This window comes from Eumetopias jubatus, unplaced genomic scaffold (genome assembly GCF_037043125.1).
Source record: "Eumetopias jubatus isolate StellerSeaLion01/CBP00866 unplaced genomic scaffold, mEumJub1_p1.0 scaffold_9, whole genome shotgun sequence".
In the NCBI taxonomy this organism is placed as follows: domain Eukaryota; kingdom Metazoa; phylum Chordata; class Mammalia; order Carnivora; family Otariidae; genus Eumetopias; species Eumetopias jubatus.
In genome coordinates, this window is record NW_028274815.1 from 97,260,136 (window position 1) to 97,275,020 (window position 14,885).

Below are 14,885 nucleotides of genomic sequence, written 5' to 3' on the forward strand. Positions count from 1 at the left end.
ACCACAGCTAAGCCTCCGCCCTTTCCCAGGTGTTATACCTAGTGCAACTGTCGTCGCTGACCCACAAGCCGCCGGGACTTGGGGCCAGTGGGCTGCAGCTGTGGGAGTACCTGGCGGGCCGCATTCAGGACGGCCGTGGAGTCCAGGCCTCCGCAGCCGTAACTGTAGAATGGAGCACTGCAAGAAATGGCATTATCTTAAGTGTCGAGGTAGTGAGGTAAGAGCACTGGTTCTCAAAGGTGGGCCACAGAACCCAGCTGCAGCAGGAGCTCTGGGAGCTTGTTAGAAATGCAAATTCAAAAACTAATGATGTAATGTATGGTGATTAACATAACAATGAAATTTAAAAAAAAAGAAATGCAAATTCTTGGGCCCTCCCCCAGGTGGACCGGCTCAGGGACTCTGGCATGTGGCTTGCCCGTGTGTTTGCTGGCAAACCCTCTAGGGGATTCTGACACACACTCGAGTTTGAGAACCACCGGCTTGGAGGGCTCAGCAAATTTTCTCTGTGAAAGGCCAGAGAGCAAATATTTTAGGTTCCACAGATCATGGAGTCTCACAAGGATTCAGCGTGCCATTGTAGTGCCCAAGCATTCACGGCCGGCCTCTGTAAATGAGTGGGCGTGACTTGATTAGACTTAAGGTGGATCTTAGAGAATCAGGTAAATGCTTAGAACATGAGGTAAACGCAGGGCGCAGTGGTTTGTTTTTTAATTTTTTTTTTAAAGATTTATTTATTTATTTGAAAGAGAGAATGAGAGAGAGAGAGAGAGCACATGAGACGGGGGAGGGTCAGAGGGAGAAGCAAGCTTCCTGCTGAGCAGGGAGCCCAATGCGGTACTCGATCCCGGGACTCCAGGATCATGACCTGAGCCAAAGGCAGTTGCTTAACCAACTGAGCCACCCAGGCGCCCTGTTTTTTTAATTTGAGAAAGAGAATGTTCCCTGAGTCTCCATCTTCCCTGTAGTCAGTCCAAAGTCTACACTAGGCACCCTTCCCTCCAAGTTCCTCACCTTACTTTCTTCATGCTGTCTTACAAAATCTGTGAAATTCTATAATAAATTAAAATCCGATAACAGCTCATAGAACGGCCTCTCCTAGGGGCATCTGCATTTTGACGTGGGACAATATTTGGTGGTGGGGGGACAGTATTGTGTCCCAATATCAGTGGATGGGTGTTTTTGGAGTAGGGCAAGTCTTTTGGTTTCCCTGGGGTCACCTTCAGGGGACAGACTGCTTTCATGTAAATCCTGATCTGTCTGTTTGGGCTCAGATATTCCTGGAAGGAAAGTAGAAATCTGCTGCCTTTAATTTACCTGGGTTTAATTGCAGTATTCATTGGGAGCTGCTGGTGGCTTGTTTTATTCTGGGTTCAGAGAGTCTGGAAGGAAGAGCTCTGGCTGAACATACTAGCATCCCTCCTTCCCCTAGGCTGCCCTCCCTGGTGCCCCTCAGGGACCAGAGCAGCCTGTACCAGTTTTCCCTGCTATGTACGCAGAGAACAATCCTATCATGTGTCTGTGCATGCAGGTACTAATGCCACCTAGCCAAGGTAGGCAAGCACCTCCTCTCTCTGTTCTATTCAGTGCCCACCCCTCCATGGATTGGATGATGCTGCCCACAGTGATGAGGGCAGATTTCTCAGTCTACTGAATCAAATCCTAATCTCTTCCAGAAACCCCCTCACAGCCACACCCAGAAATAATGTTTTACCAGCCCTCTGGGCACCCCTAACCCAGTCAAACTGACACATTAAATTGAACTTGAGAATTCTCCCAGGCTCAAAGTCAGTGAAATGAAAGTCTCATTGCATCTCATTGGTTCTGAATGGGTAACATGCTACCCTCTGTGACTAGTGAAAGATCAATGTTGGTTGGCTAAGTCTGATCCATCTGTCCTAAGCGGGAGCCGGAGTGGGGCCACTAGGGAAACTGAGGGAGAGAGAGAGAGAGAAAGAGAAAATGAGGGGGTGGGGTAATTTTAAGGAAATCAAAACCCAGGTGCTATTCCTGAGACAGTGGGGCATCTTAGTTTGTGTTCTCCCAGAATCTGACCCTGAGCTGAGTATTCAGATGCAAGTAGTTTGTTTAGAAGATGATCCCAGGGGAGTAGGGAAGCAGGAAAAGAAAGAGAAGAGAGCCAATAAAGAAAGGATGTGCTATCAAGCAAGTTTCTTCTGTGGGCGGCTGAAGTCCAATCCCACTGAGGAACTCTGGGATACAGTGTAGAGCCTGCCTCAACGTTATCCCAACAGAGGGGCAAGGAAACTGGAGTAGTTATCCAACTCATCTACCATGGATATAGGGCTTCTTCTAGCCCATTAATTCTGCGGAACTTCAGGTTGCCCTGCACACCAGCTAAGCTTGCTCTATGCACCCCAGCTCCCCCCCCCAAAAAGTCCTCAGGCAAGAGAATTTGGAGGTGTTTGCAGCAAGTGGCCCCCAACGTGTAGCAGTGAATGCCAAGGGGATGTGTGTGACGTACCAGCAGTGTCTGCCACAGGATGCCAGGACAACGAATATCCTCCAACCTTCCCCCATCCCGTGCTAGGGATCCTTACCCAAAGCAGGTGTTGGGTCCTTCTCTGGACCCCCTGAGCAAGACACATTCTTCCTTCTGAAAAACGAAAGAGAATATCAAGTCCATACCATAGAAATAAGAGAGCACTCAGAGCTCCCCTTAGTATCAAGCAGAGCCTATTTCACAGGTACTGCCCTGTAAAAGGAAGAAAAAGTTTGCAGGCAGGCACAGTGCTCTGGGCCACAAGCTAAAGATCTCAAAATGGCATAGTTGACTCAGTTGACAGGAACAGAGGAGCTGAGTTTGAGACCTCTCCACCTAAAGCACATGGACCAGGATTGGGAAGTGTGGACATCCCAACACAACTCAGAGTTGCTCCTGGAACTGGAGTGGATGAATGCTGGGCCCCCAGAAGTCCCCTGCAGATGTTGGCCACAATCCTAACCCTTCAACTGGTTGATGTATCAAAATGGGTGACGACTATCATTTCCCCAACATGAATATTACAATTGAGCATCTTTACATTTCCTCCTTTCCCCCCCTTCTCCTTTTATTCTCTTATTTTTAAATCCTTCCATTAGTTCCTTTGGTGACTTTAAAAAGGACTTCTGCTTCCTTATCTTGATTTTTTAAAAAGATTTTATTTATTTATTTGACAGAGAGACACACTGTGAGAGAGGGAACACAAGCAGGGGGAGTGGGAGAAGGAGAAGCAGGCTTCCCGCTGAGCAGGGAGCCCGACGTGGGGCTCAATCCCAGGACCCTGGGATCTTGACCTGAGCCAAAGGCAGACGCTTAACGACTGAGCCACCCAGGCACCCCATCTTGATTTCTTAACTAACTATGGTGGGGTTTTTTTTTTCCTATTTTTAAAAAATATTTTACTATGATCTGTTTACTTCATTCATGGTGTCTGGCTCTTCTGATCTTTTTGGGAATGGGGGGCATTAGAAAAACATCTCTTTTTCTTTTTCTTTCTTTTTTTTAATACAGTAATTTGTATGACATGGGAATTAGTTGATCCTTATAACTTGGACACTTGAAGTATCTCACTGGTAAATTGTTTAGCTCTAAGTCATTTCTAAGAGGTATTTTAAACTTAAAAAATTTTTATTTTAGGTGTGTCTTTTTGTAAGGAGTTTATAATTGAATTGGAAGCAAACAGTATTTATCTTTAAAATGGGGGCTTAAATTTTAATTCTTATTTTTAAAAAATAATCTTTATTTTTAAAGATTTATTTATTTGAGAGAGAGAGCGCGAGTGTGCATGCACATGAGTGGGGAAGGGGCAGAGGGAGAAGAGAATCTCAGAAAGACTCCCTGCTAAGCTCAGAACATGATATGAGGCTCAATCTCACAGCTTGAGATCAGGACCTGAACTAAAATCAAGAGCCGGAGGCTTAACTGACTGAGCCACCCAGGGGCCCCAAAAATAATCTTTATTTTTTAGAGCAATTTTTGGCTAACATGAAAATTACAGAGATAGTACAGAGACTTCCCATACACCACACACCCATTTTCCTTATTATTACCATCTTAAATGTATGGTCCATTTGTTATAATTAATCAATATTGACACATTGTTATTATTTTTTAAAGATTTTATTTATTTATTTGACAGAGAGAGAGACAGTGAGAAAGAGAACACAAGCAGGGGGAGTGCGAGAGGGAGAAGCAGGCTCCCCGCTGAGCAAGGAGCCCGATGTGGGGCTCGATCCCAGGATCCTGAGACCCTGACCTGAGCCGAAGGCAGACGCTCAATGACTGAGCCACCCAGGAACCCCTTGACACATTATTATTAACTGAAATCCATGCTTTATTTGGATCTCTTTGGTTATTACCTCATAACCTTTTTTCTGTGCCAGGATCTATCCACGAGACCACACTACGTCTAGTCATCATGTCTCCTTAAACTACTCTCTTTTTTTTAAAGATTTTTCTTTATTTATTTGAAAGAGAAAAAGCATGAGAGAGAGAGCATGAGCTGGGTAGGGGGTGGGGGGGTGCAGAGGGAGAAACAGACTCCCCGTTGAGCAGGGAGCCTCACTCGGGTCTCGATCCCAGAACCCTGAGCTCATCACCTGAGCTGTAAGCAGACGTTTAACCAACTGAGCCACCCAAGCACCTCCTCCTTAAGCTCCTCTTGACTGCGACAGTTTCTCAGACTTTCCTTGTTTTTGATGACATTGTCAGTTTTGAGGGGTACAAACAGATATTTTGTAGAATATTCCTCATTAGACTTTCCCTGAGATTTTCTTCATGATTAGACTGGGGTTATGGGTTTTTTGGGGGGGGAAGATAAGGGAGGTAAAGTGCCATTCTCACCGCATCTTATCAACAGCGCATATTATCCGAATGACTTATCACCATTGACGTTGATCTTGACCACCTGGTTGAGACAGTGTTTGTCAGGTTTCTCCACTGTAAAGTTACTCTTTTCTATACTGTCCCTTTTGGAAGGAAGTCACACTTGAGGAGTGGAGAGGGATGCTTCACCTCCTAGAAAATGGTGCAGAAGGCAGAATAATACCCCCCACCTGCCAAGAGGTCCATGTCCTCTTTCTCAGAATTTGTCAGTGTGTTACACAGTGCAGAGCATATAAGGATGTGCAGGGGTGGTGAGGGAAAGGAAGAATCAAGGATGACTTGGAGGTTTCTGGCTGGGGATGCTGAACGAATGCCATTTACCGAGATGGCGCAGCCTGGGGTAGGGACATGGGGAAGGAGAGATTGAGGGGGAGCATCAAGATGTTTTCCAACTTACTAGGATATTTTGGAGACATTCAGATGGAGTGAGCAAATAAACAACTGGATCTGGGGAAACATGGAGCTCTAAGGAAGGTGGGGCGTGCACTTATGACTTTGAAGGTCATGGGATGTAACATTAAGAAATGGGCGAGATATCCTTGGGGAAGAACAGGGAAGATGAAAAGGGGCAGGACCAAGCTCTGAGGAAGAGCTGAGAACAGAAGCCAGGCTGGAGGGGTTCCATGGGAGGAAGAGTGAACACAAAGCGAAAAAGTCTTGGCCCTTATTGTAGAACACGGGTTGTGGTTCTTGAAATCAAGCAAACACTTGCAAGGCTTATAAAACCAACATGTCTGGGCCCAGAGTTCCTGACTCAGGAGGTCTAGAACAGGGCCTGGGAATCTGCATTGCTAACAAATTCCCAGGTGATGTTGATGCCACTAGCCTGAGGACACTTTGAGAACCACTCTCAGAATGAACTATGCTTGGGTATGAATGGGCATGAGGGAACCAGCGGAGAGTGGGGAGAAAAGAGGACTTCTAAAGATTAAAAGTAACCGCATATTTGCTTGCTGGTGGGAGCAACCCAGTAGAGTGGGGGGAGATGGATGGTGCAGAACTGGAGGGGGCAAATGAAGGGACAGCCCTTGGCAACTCAAAAGGGGGCTGGATTTGGAGCATCGTGGGGACTTTGGCCTCTGATAGGAGAATGGACATTTACCCCAAGGCAGCAAGTGTGCAAAGATTTTGAAGATTAGCAGGGGGAGATTGAGCAAGCTTGCTTGTAGTGTTGACAAAGAATGAAGACTTTATCTGCAAGAGTACAGTAAATGTTGGAGGAGATTTGAGGCAAAGAGAGAAGGTATGAACTAGTCATCTTGGGGGCCAGGAAGTAAACTTTTCTAGACTGGCTTAATAGAACTTTCTGTAATTGGGTATTGTTCTATAATCGGCACTGTCCAATATAGTAGCTACTAGCCACATGACACAATGGATATTTAAGTCAATTAAAATTAAATAAAAATAGAAATGTAGTTCCTCAGACTCACTAGTCACATCTTAAGAATCAATGGTGCATTCTTGGAGAGACGTAGTCAGGCTGTGGAGCTGCGTGGAGGGTGCTTGAGATTTGTGAAACGAGCCTGGTTTGTGATTTTTTTTTTTTAAGATTTTATTTATTTGACAGAGAGAGACACAGGGAGAGAGGGAACACAAGCAGGGGGAGTGAGAGAGGGAGAAGCAGGCTTCCCGCCGAGCAGGGAGCCCGATGCGGGGCTCGATCCCACGACCCTGGGATCATGACCTGAGCCGAAGGCAGACGCTTAACGACTGAGCCACCCAGGCACCCCTGTTAGGTGTTCTTATATTTTAGGAATACATACTGAAATATTAACAAGTGAAATTATATATCTGGGATGTATTTCAAAATAATCTCAGTAGTGGGCATAAATGAAGGAAGAGGACGGGGCACCTGGCTGGCTCAGTCAACGGAGCATGTGACTCTTGATCTCAGGGTTGTGAGTTCGAGCCCCAGTAGAGACTATGTAAAAAAAATAAAAGTCTGAAAGAAAGAAAGAAAGAAAGAAAGAAAGAAAGAAAGAAAGAAAGAAAGAGAAAGAAAGAAAGAAAGAAAGAAAGAAAGAAAGAAAGAAAGAAAGAAAGAAAGAAAGAAAGAAAGAAAGAAAGGAGAAAGAAAGAAAGACGCCCTGGGTGGTGCAGTGGGTTAAGTGTCTGACTTGGTTTCGGCTCGGGTCGTGATCTCAGGGTTGTGAGATCTAGACCTGTGTTGGGCTCCGCGCTCAGCTCGGAGTCTGCTTAAGACTCTCTCTCCCTCACCCTCTGCCCCTCCCCTCAATGCCCACGAATGTGCATGTGCTCTCGATCTCTCTCTCTAAAATAAATACATAAATCTAAAAAAAAAAAAAAGGAAGAAAGAAAGAAGAGGGAGCCATTTGATGATTAGTGTATCTGGTGATGGGTACCTGGGTCTTCATTATACTATTCTTTCCACTTTATGAATATTGAAAATTCCCATAATAAAAGCATTAAATAAAAATAACCCTTCCTACACTGGTTACTCTTTCTAGATAAAAGCCTGCATCTCTCCTTCCTTTCATAGCCAAACCTCTCGAAGGCATTATCTCTGCTGGTTTTCTCACATCCTTACTTTCTGAGCATGCCTCCAACCATGCAGTCTTCCATCTGCCCATGTTCCTTCCCCAGACCTGCTCAGGCCAGCATCCCCAGGACCTGCACTCCCTTGACACTGTCGGCCACATCCACCTTTTTAAACTCTCTCCAAACCAGGATGACTGGAGTCAGACAACAGGGGCTCACATACGAGCTGGCCACATCTTGGCTTGATTTTATTGGAGAACCCCTTTTATTCTCCATCTTCCCATCTCTAAAATGCTGATAATAGTAGGGTATACCTTCCTCGGTACTTATTGCCCTGTAACAATCCCTCCCCTGATTTGAGTAATTTGAAGCACTGTTTATTATCTCTTATGGTCTGAGGATTGATTGTCTCAGCTGGGTGCTGGGTGGGGTCCCTCAAGTGGCTGCAGTTAGATGGTGCCCAAGGCGTGGGTTGCCTTCACTTACATGCCTGGCCTTAGACTGGGGTGGCTGGTGCAGCTGGAGCTGGTCAGGTATTTCTTTCTCTCCATATGACTTCCCCCATAGCTAGCTTGGGTTTCTGCTCAGGATACTCAGACTTTTTACATAACAGCTGGCTTTCTGGGGCGCCTGGGTGGCTCAGTTGGTTGAGTGTCTACCTTAGGCTTACGTCATGATCTCAGGGTCTTGGGATTGAGCCCCGTGTCTGGCTCTGTGCTCAACAGGGAGTCTGCTTCTCCCTCTGCCCCTCCCCCTGCTTGTGCTCTCTCAAAAATAAATAAAAATCTTAAAACAAAGCAAAACAAAACAAAAACAAAAAACAACTGGCTTCCCCCAGAGTGAGCATTCAAGAAGACAGGAAGTGGAAACTTGTGTTCCTTATAGCCATGAGCCTGGCCCATCCCTTGGCCATATTCTTTTTTTTTAAATTTTTTATTGTTATGTTAATCACCATACATTACATCATTAGTTTTTGATGTCCATGATTCATTGTTTGTGCATAACACCCAGTGCTCCACGCAGAACGTGCCCTCTTTAATACCCATCACCAGGCTAACCCATCCCCCCACCCCCCTCCCCTCTAGAACCCTCAGTTTGTTTTTCAGAGTCCATCATCTCTCATGGTTCGTCTCCCCCTCTGATTTCCCACCCTTCATTCTTCCCCTCCTGCTATCTTCTTCTTCTTTTTTTTTTGTCAACATATAATGCATTATTTGTTTCAGGGGTACAGGTCTGTGATTCATCAGTCTTACATGATTCACAGCGCTCACCGTAGCACATACCCTCCCCAATGTCCATCACCCAGCCACCCCATCCCTCCCACCCCCCACCACTCCAGCAACCCTCAGTTTGTTTCCTGAGATTAAGAATTCCTCATATCAGTGAGGTCATGTGATACTTGTCTTTCTCTGATTGACTTATTTCGCTCAGCCTAACACCCTCCAGTTCCATCCAATATTTATTTATTTATTTATTTACTGATTCACTTATTTACTTTTTAAATTCCGGTATAACTTACAATGTTATATTAGTTTCAGGTGTACAATACAGTGATTCAACACTTCTATACATCACTCCGTGCTTAACGCTGATAAAGTGAACTCTTCATCCTCTTTGCCTATTTCACCTCTCCCCCCACTTGCCTCCCCCCTGGTAACCGTCAGCTTGTTCTCTATAGTTAAGATTCTGGGTTTTTTGTCTCTTTTTTTTATTTGTTCAATTGTTTTGTTTCTTAAGTTCCACATATGAGTGAAATCATATAGCATTTGTCTTTCTCTGACTAAGTTATTTCACTTATTTATTTCACCTTATAGGTCTATCCATATTGTTGCAAATGGCAACATCTCATTCCTTTTGATGGCTGCATAATATTCCATTGTATATATAGACCACATCTTCTTTATCCATTCATCTCCTTGACCATATTCTATTGCTCAATGCTGTCACAGAACCTGCCAGGATTCCAAAGGAGGGCCTTGGTGAAGTGCCAGGGAGAAAATCTCATAGTCTTCAGAAATCCACGCTACTCTCTATTATAAAAGCACTCTCTCTCTGTCTTTCCCACTCTTTCTTCCTACCCCCCAACATTTTCTAAATCAGAATTTCTTAAAATATTATTGTGCTAAGTACTCCCTTGCCTGCAAGAAATGACAGTGGTTTAAACAAGAGAAGATATTTTTCTTTCATTATAAGAAATATGAAAAAGAAAAGTTGTAGGGATTGCTTCAGCTGTTCAAGGTTGCCCTCAAAGGCCATGCTCTTTCTTTCTGCTCTGCCAACATTGGCATCTGGGCTTTCATCATCATGCTTATCCTCATGGTCACATGATGGCTGCCACACTTCCAGACATCAAATCTGAACAGGGTTCTGTTTAGGACTCATTGGATTAAAGTACATGTCACATGGCCAGAACTAGATGAAAGGGAGGCTAAGAAAGAGAGAATGGAGCTCGGGAGATTACTGTGCCACACAATATCAGAGCTCCATTATCAAGGAAAAAGTGGGGAATGGATATTTAATAAGCGAAAGCTGTACCACATTATGTCACCCGCATTTATGTGTGTAGGTCATTGTTGGGTACTTGGTGGGTAGTAGGTATGATGCAATGTTTGAGATGGTGGCCATGATGGGTTGGGAAGTCAGGACTCCAGGTCACCTCCTCTAAGGGAGGTTCCTTACTCCTCACCCTGCAATAGAATTAACAACCACATCTGCCCAACAATACTCAGTACAGACTTTAATCAAAGCACTTAAGGATACCTGGCCAGCTCAGTCAGAAGAGCATGCAACTCTTGATCTCAGGGTCATGAGTCCAAGCCCCATGTTGGGATAGAGATTACTTAAAAAAAAAAAAAAAAAAAAAAAAAAGCACTAGAAAGGTGTTATGACTCTTTTAAATTAACATTTCTGTCTCCTTTTTCTAGATTGTGACCCCTTGATGTCAGGGACCAGGATTTGTTCACCTTTGGGTCCTCATCACCTAACATAGGTTGGGGAAATGAATGTGATATTGAGTTACAGTTTTGGAGAAACTTTTGATGGCAGAAGGCCTACTGAGGGAGTGTGGAAGTCAGAGAAAGAGAAAACAAAGCAGGAGAAACATTCAGGACCAGAGTTTTCTTGAAAAACAGGAATATAAGGGACATGAATTAGCACGTAAAATTACTTTTGCTGATACCATAAAAAGAGTAAGAAAAAAATACAGAAAGTGGTTAAAGAAAGTCAAAATGAGGAGGAAGCACAAAAGGAAGGGAGAAAAGAAGGGAAAGAAGGAATGGAAGGGATCTATTTGTTTCGTGGGGTGGCTGTAACAAATGACCACAAATTTGGTGGCTTAAAACCACCGAACTTAAAAATTGATGCTTTCCCAGTTCCGGAGGCCAGAAGTCTGAGCTCAGTATCCAGGGGCTGAAATGAAAGTGTTGGCGGGGCTGGAGACGCTAGCCCCCTTGGAGGGTCTGGTGGCCACTGACATTCCTTCACACTGTGGCCACATCACCCCATCCCTGCCCCTCTGTTCATATGGCCTCCGCCTCTCTGTGTGACATCCCTCTGTCTCTCTCCTGTAAGGGACCCTTGTGATGGCATTTAGGCCCCTGCCACAAATAACCCAGGATAATCTCTTCATCTCAATATCCTTAACTTATTTACATCTGCAAAGTCTCTTTTGCCCAATAATATCGCATTCTGGCTTCCAGGGATTAGGGCATGCATTTCTTTAGGGTAAGGGGCATTTTGCAGCCTGGCTCAGTGGGAGAGAAGAAGGAGGAAGAGGAGAGAACATCACTGTGTCAGCCTCCCCCACTTGAAAGGGCCTTCCTTCAGAACAATATTGCCCCCAAATCATTCTTTCTGCCGTCACCTGTAGGATCTTAGTTCTACGTAGGCCACACCCATGTCATCATAGGGTGGCCACAAGAATGCGCCACTTGCGTCTCCGACTGCAGGGAGAGGTGGTCAGCCCTGGGTCCCCACTGCTGCTCTCTGAAATCCATCACTGCATTGAGGGCGAAGTCATGCTTCCCATGGCTTGTTCCAGCTGGTGTCGGAGCACAGCAGGGACACTGAGGCAGGCCCGTCCCTGGGGAGACATGGAACGCCTCTGAGAGATGACTGGGACTGAACCTTCCTTAGATCTGCCTGGCAGTCTCCGTACAATGCTTCAACCCCCCCTTTCCCCCTCTCCCTCACTGGGGTGAGCCGTCTACTCAGACTGACTGCTCCCCCCCCAACCCCACTGCCACACTCTTCCTGGTTCCTTCTCCATCTTCTCTCACAGGCATATCCCCTAATAAGAGTCTTGTGAATTTAACCCCTGCTTGGTGTCTGATCCTTAGGCAATCTAGATTAGCACCTATTACCTACTTAATACTCATCTTTAGGGGCACCTGGGTGGCTCAGTCGATTAAGTGGCTACCTTCAGCTCTGGTCATTATTCCAGGGTCCTGGGATCGAGCCCCGCGTCGGGCTCTCTGCTCAGCAGGGAGTCTGCTTCTCCCTCTCCCTCTGTCCTTCTCCCCCACTTATTCTCTCTCTTTTTCTCTCAAATAAATAAATAAAATCTTAAAAAAAAATACTCATCTTTAAATAAGTCATTCAGTAAATGTATTTTGAAAGGAAATGTTGCATTCACTACTAGAAATAGAAATCGGATATCACTTGCCATAAATAGAAGAAAAGCTGAAAATAGACATATAGACGAACAAAATTATGTTATTAAATTTTAGCCAGGTACCCATGGCTTATGTGCTCTAGGATCGAAGTCTGAGGTTGGCTTGCATTAAAGGGGGTCTGGTGAGCGTTACAGATGTGTTAAAAACCTATTAGCACCAAGCTAAGACTTTCTCCTGGACTTAGGAAGCTCAAAAGAGAATTAAAAAAAAAAAAAAGTTTCTCACTTGAGACTTCTAAGTTAACACTTAACTGTAGACTAGCGAAAGTACCTCAAAAGTCCCAGAGTCTTGCACGTGATTGAAAATGATGAATTAATTATCAGTAAGCCTTGTGGTAGAAAAATTATTGAGATATTAATTTGTGTTTTTTTCTAGCACTACTTTTTTCTCCATTAACACCAATCAGGTAAATGCTCCTTCATGCTTTCTTGTCTTTGAGGAGGTCTATGTTGCAAAAGTGAAGTCTTTTTTTTTAAAGATTTTTTTTTTTAATTTGACAGGGAGAGACACAAAAAGAGAGGGAACACAAGCAGGGGGAGTGGGAGAGGGAGAAGCAGGCTTCCCGCGGAGCAGGGAGCCCAATGCGGGGCTCGATCCCAGGACCTTGGGCTCATGACCTGAGTTGAAGGCAGATGCTTAATGACTAAGACACCCAGGCGCCTGCAAAAGTGAAATCTTAAGAAGGCACCTCTCTCGAAGTCTTAAAAGAAAGCCTAAAGTCGTGAGTGAGGAACAGAGGTATGGAGGCAACAGCATGAAGGGAGAGAAAGGGTCGCTCAGGCTAGAGAGGAGGACAGTGGTCCAGGATTCAGAGAGCAGCGAGGACCCTCCCGCTAGAGGTGGGATCTAGAGGGGTGGGGTGCCTTCATAGCTCAGGGGTTAAAGCACTGGGTTTATAGAAGGGAGGGAGAAGAAGGTGGCTTTGTGTCAAACCCACCATATTGGGATGGACCCTTGAGTCAAAGTAAAGACAATAAAATCATGTGACATTGTCTCCCACCCTGGTTTGTGGATCTGGATTTACATATACCTACAAGCATCTTCAGAATATTACATCAGTGGGGTGCCTGGGTGGCTCAGTCGTTAAGGGTCTGCCTTCGGCTCAGGTCATGATCCCAGGGTCCTGGGATCGAGTCCCACATCGGGCTCCCTGCTCCGCAGGAAGCCTGCTTCTCCCTCTCCCACTCCCCCTGTTTGTGTTCCTGCTCTCTCTGTCTCTGTCAAATAAATAAATAAAATCTTAAAAGAAAAGAATATTACATCAGTGATTTTATAGTGATAGTCAACTCACTCCCAGGTCATCCATGTACATTTATATTTTGTGATACCCAAAATAATAGAGATTTGTTGTTCCACGTGTATGCCCTTAATTTACATGCCCTCTGTCTCACAGGAGTAAGCTGATAATTAACTGTGGTCTGGTGACTTTTGGAAAACCAGCTTGTAGTTCATCGCAGAAGGACACATTGCCTTTTCCATGAGTCACGGGAGAGGAGAGAAGTAAGGCAGTGTCATTTTAATAGGTGTTTAGCTGCAACTCCTGGCAGCAAGTGAGAAAGCATAATTCCCAACTGGCTCAAGCAAAAGAGAGAGACCAAGAGATAGAAGAATTTATTTGACCATGTAGACCTGCTTCAGGCAGGGATAGATCCAGGACTGTTATGAGGACTCAGTCTTGCTCTCCCATCTCTTGCTTTGCTCTCTCTGTGTTGGCTTCAACCTCAGGCAGCTGCTGGTGGCGAAGGTGGCTGGCTGCCCCAGGCTTGTATCCCCTCCTCTCTCAACCTCAGGGAAAGGGAGTCTCAGTTTGGATCTCATACATCTGCCCTTGAAGCAATCACTGTGGCCCAGGGGAAGGCTCTAATTAACCAGGTGAGATGCCCGCCTCCCCCAGAAGGGGTGGAGTCAGCCTGCCCAGAACTGCACGTTCAACCACCAGAAGAAGGCGGATCAGATGCCAGAAGGCAGGTGAAAATGCCAGGTGCCCTCCACAGGTAGACTCTTCCCTTCCCCACACGCACAGATGTGCCCAAGAGCAACGAGAGCTCATTAGTGTGGAAGACACACTGAGATCATGTTCTTAGAAAACTCAGTGTGTTTACAAACTGAGGAACCTGCAGGCAAGGGGGTCCCCCAAATGGCACATCCCAGACCGACTGAGGACCCTATTGGGCTCACCGTTGTTTCTGTTGAGCTCGGGATGCACATTCTTAGCATCATGGTGCATCCCTAATGAGGGGCTTAAGAGCAGGGGTTCTTGACCTTTCTAAACCTCTCTTGTGAAATGGGTATAAAATGAGCATTTCTCTCTCACAAAAGATTGCTTATCTGCCTTTGGCTCAGGTCGTGATCTCAGAGTCCTGGGATCGAGTCCCACATCGGGCTCCTTGCTCAGCGGGGAGCCTGCTTCTCCCTCTGCCTCTGCTCGCCTTGCTTGTGCTCTTTCTCTCTCTCACTCTCTCTCTGGCAAATAAATAAATAAAATCTTAAAAAAAAAAGATCACTTAGTGAAACAGTATATGTCTAGGGCATATTACTCAGCATCTTGATCAGAGAAGGCATTCGATTAACATTGGCCGTTGTTATTTGAACAATAGAAAAATACTTCCTACAAGCATGTTCACAAATATGATTCCATTTATTCTCATAGCAACCCTGTGAGGTAGGTGAGAGACACGTTATTATTCCATTTTAGGGATGAAGACACTGAGGCTCAAAAATTTAAATGATTTTGCCATATCCTTAGAGCTTCTCAGTGGCAGAGCCAGATTTCAAAGTCCAGTAGTTGGCTTCTCAATGCTACCTCCCTGTTACCCCCAAATCAC